Raw genomic sequence first — 4,527 nt, 5'->3', positions numbered from 1 at the left:
TAACAAACTACCTCTCCATAAATAAACACCAGAGGGCCAAGTCGGCCCTCATTGCAAAGGACGTCGAAAAGGCTTTTGACACTGTATGGCACGACGGCCTACGTTACAAACTCTGCACTCTGTTTCAACTATCTGACAACATGCAGAGGCTACTCTGCAGCTTTCTAACAAATAGAAAGATGCAGATCAAATTCCTCAGCAAGCTGTCAGGTTATTTCAACCTAAATGCAGGTGTCCCTCAGGGCTCAGTTCTTTCACCAACCTTATACATACTCTATATAAACGACATCCCTGACCCAATATACTGGACATCAATGACCCTTTGCTACGCTGACGACGTAACCCAACTGATCACAGACTATACGATTAACGCCCTCACACGGAAAGCACAACAAGAAATAGACAAAGTCACCTTATGGGAACACGACTGGCGAATAAAAACAAACCCCAACAAGTCAAAAATTACATACTTTTTCTACAACAAACGACGTAACCCTGACCCAGTAAAACTCTACTCTCAATCACCAGATGCAACCCAGATCCCAAGAGTCAACAAAACCACAGTACTTGGACTCACACTAGACTTCAACCTTCGCTTTCACACACACATAACACCCAAGAAAGCTATAGCCTCAAACGCTCTATCAAAACTCTACCCACTCAAACATGCCTCCCAAGCCACCAAGCTCTATTTATACAAAACACTTATTCTCCCACTCCTAACATATGCACCGATCCCACTCACACTTGCAGCACCAACAAATAGGAAGAAACTCCAGCGTACCCAGAACAGGGCTCTGAGATGGGTGTTCAATACCCACTGGCAGGACTTCACCACCAGTGAGGCCCTGCATGAGTGGGCGAACATCCCACCTCTGAACATAACCTGGGATACTATGGGGAAGAAACAGATTGACAGAATTCTCACCTATCATGACAACTACGACACGTTCCTCAGAAACGTCCTAAGCAGACCCAGACATACGCACAACCTCTTTAACCTGATCGACGATCCACCTCCTGCTCCGTCCTTTACATAACCCCTCTCCTATAATATCACTACTCAAATAACCAAACTTCCAACTATAGCCTCCTAACTCTTCTCCCCCCTCTTTAGGGGGGGACCAACTAGCTCCCGTTTTCTGGTGCCTTGGGTGGGGCGCGATGCTGATTAGCAGATATAAGACCACATCTGGAGTGAGCCCCCAGGGCACACCCAGCTGAGGGCTGCTGTCTCCGTGGGTGCTCAGAAAAGACGAAATGTTGTCACAGAGATCCGATTCCTTGCCTTCACTGCCTAGTCTGGTCATAACGATTTCAATGCCATGCAGCTGGGTCTAGCCCTGGCACTTTACCTCATACTGAAAACCCTTCCTCTCACCCCCACTAATTCTTCCCCTATCCCCACTTCCACGCTCACCCATCAGGGTATCTTGACCTATATTTAAATGAATGAATGGCATTCGTCAATTCGATTCACACAACTTCAACACCATGACTGGACGCGGCAAGGGAGGCAAGGGACTCGGAAAGGGTGGCGCCAAGCGTCATCGTAAGGTGCTACGTGACAACATCCAGGGCATCACCAAGCCCGCTATTCGTCGCTTAGCTCGTCGTGGCGGCGTGAAGCGTATTTCGGGTCTCATCTACGAAGAGACCCGTGGCGTCCTGAAGGTGTTCCTCGAGAATGTCATCCGTGATGCTGTAACCTACACGGAACACGCCAAGAGGAAGACCGTCACTGCTATGGACGTGGTGTACGCTCTGAAGCGCCAGGGTCGTACCCTCTACGGATTCGGTGGATAAGAGCTTGGCTAATCCATCGATTCCACCCACCACCACCTCAAAACGGGACCTAATTAGGTCCCTATACTTTTTTACTGAAGGGCTTAATAGACGATAACATAAATTGTTTTGATATCAGCTAGCACATTGGGTCTTATGAAATCTATTTTTTATCCTCGCATGCTTAAAGGGACTCTGATTGGGGAGGGAGGGGGGGGGGGGGAAGGTTTGTTACGTTATATACTAGCAGAGCAGGATCATTGGTGGGGGGGGGGGGGGGGGGTGAGGGGGAGAGAGAGAGAGAGAGATCTTTCCCAACTCTTCCTTTTTACATGAGTGAGCTACCCGTTTTATTCATTTTATCCTTCTCAGAGCTGTTTTGATAGTATCCAAATGATGGTAAATGAAAAGGGAGGACACGAATATCTACCCAGAATTCAGGACTGGCAATCGATATGCATGTTTGAGTGCGAATCTTTTTCTCTCTCAACTTAGGTATACGTTTATGTCGTACCTAAAAGCGAGAACCACACTATTGGGACAAGTATGCAAGGCCCAATTTTCCTAACAAGCACAGTTAATTTTGTTATTTTCGAACATTTCTTTCCAAATTGGTTTATCCAATTAACAGTATTATATTAAGATCATGAATTGCTGGGTTAGGTTAGGTTAGGTTAGGTTAGGTTAGGTTAGGTTAGCTTAGCTTAGCTTAGGTTAGGTTAGGTTAGGTTAGGTTAGCTTAGCTTAGCTTAGCTTGGGTTAGCTTAGGTTAGGTTAGGTTAGCTTAGCTTGGGTTAGCATAGGTTAGGTTAGGTTTGATTACATTTCTATGTTAGATTTAACTCAAATTCAAAACAATTGCAGTCATTCGGCTTGTTAGTCAACTTGCCTCTAATAGGGGCAATTTGTCTAACAAGACTATTTAGTTTTTTGTATATATATTATAGCTTCAAGACTCCGAACCAATATAGAAGCATCAAGAGGAAGTGCTTGTGTTATGGGCCAATAGGCCTTCTGCAGTTACTTCCATTCTTATGTTTTTATTCCCATTGGTTCGTGTTTTATCTTGTGTAAATGTCAATCACCTTACCCAAAACTTTGGTACCATATCACCTCACCCATGTGTATATATAAATATATATATATATATATATATATATATATATATATATATAATATACAGAGTAAATCTACCCCAAAAGTAATGATTTATTTGTCTACAAAACTAAACTCTTTTTGGAATCATATGAGGCCCCTCCACTGAGGGGGGAGGCCTGGATGTTTATTGTCATGTGTATTCATGCTGCTTGCATGTCGTCGTTTATTTTGCCTTTGTTGTTTTCTTGACAGCTTTCTTTGCCTTGGGTGGTTTGGGAGATTTTGAAGCTCTCTTTATTTTGGGCTTTTTGTTCCCAACAACAAGCTGCTGCTGCTGCTTCTTTTTCAAGGCTGTAGGTGGTTTGTTGCTTGTGGCGGCTTTCTTGGGAGTTACCACGGCCTTCTTTGCTGCTGTAGATGGTTTCTTGGTTGTGGTGGCTTTCTTGGGAGTTAGAACGGCCCTCTTCTCTGCTACGGCCAGCTTGAATGATCCACTAGCTCCACTTCCCTTGGTCTGAACAAGAATGCCGTCAGCCACTGCTTTCTTGAGAAATCTTCGGATGTAAATGGCGATCTTGGCAGCCTCGACTTTGTTGTTGGCAACAACGTACTTCTTGATTGCTTGTAGAGACGAGCCCTTACGGTCTTTGAGTGCTGCGACCGCGGCTAGAACCATTTGACTAGTTTTCGGGTGAGCAACCTGGACGCGAGGTTTCCTGGTGGTGGCCACCACAGCAGCAGCCGCAGCCTTCTTGGTAGGCTTTGCTTCTACCATGATGATGATGAGATAACCAAGGTGATGAGAGACGCTCAGACAGTCACGGGGGAATGATGCTGCCGCCGCTTGAGCCGAACCTATTTATGTGCCGGCACGGTACAGAAGCTGCAACCTGGCAACTCGTCCACCAATCACAACGGTTGGTTTTACGGCTCCGAAACCTGGATCCCATATCTTCTCTAAAATAGAAGCATTTGTTCATGTTCTTTGTAAAAGTATCATAAAGCAGGACAGATGAGACAAATATCATAAAAACTGAAGAGCAGATGAGCACACACATGTATGTATTACAAAAGAAAATCCACAAATTCATTAGAAATTGGCAGGGCAGGCTGAGGAAGTAGGTAGATGTAAAATGTCTGTAAATGGCGAAAGAACATAAACCCAAGACTGAATAAACGATGTTAAATATCCATGCCAAGGAGACAAAAATATGTTAGGATACAATTACCATTAAGACACCACAAGAAGGTCCGTATCCTGCCGTGATGACTAAAAAGAGTTGGTTATTAGCCACAATGTGTAGGCAGTCTCATGCCAACGGCCATACCACGTTGAGAACACCGCTTCTCGTCCGATCAGCGAAGTTAAGCAACGTTGGGTTTGGTTAGTACTTGGATGGGTGACCGCCTGGGAACACCAAATGCTGTTGGCAATAATGTTTTTTGTTTTGTTTTGTTTTGTTTCGTTTGTTTTTGTTTGAATGGCTGGCTCCACGGGAAATTCACGGAGTTGTGTGGAATAAGGCCTGGTAAAATGAATTAATATGTATGTCATGTTTAAAACAAACTCGCTTAATATAGTGTGTGAGGCTTTATACAAAAACAAACAACCAAAACAAAACATGTTGTGTATATATATATATA

General features: G+C 44.3%; 1 non-coding gene across 1 annotated transcript; it reads left to right on the top strand.

The window, feature by feature from the left end:
- Positions 1–4,197: 4,197 nt before the first annotated feature.
- On the top strand, positions 4,198–4,316 carry LOC138362123 (5S ribosomal RNA). Its single transcript, XR_011227424.1, has one exon. It is a non-coding gene; the product is annotated as a 5S ribosomal RNA (ribosomal RNA).
- The last annotated feature ends 211 nt before the right edge of the window (positions 4,317–4,527 follow it).

This window comes from Procambarus clarkii, unplaced genomic scaffold (assembly GCF_040958095.1).
Source record: "Procambarus clarkii isolate CNS0578487 unplaced genomic scaffold, FALCON_Pclarkii_2.0 HiC_scaffold_1257, whole genome shotgun sequence".
NCBI lineage: Eukaryota > Metazoa > Arthropoda > Malacostraca > Decapoda > Cambaridae > Procambarus > Procambarus clarkii.
This window is presented reverse-complemented; position numbering and strand designations above follow the sequence as displayed.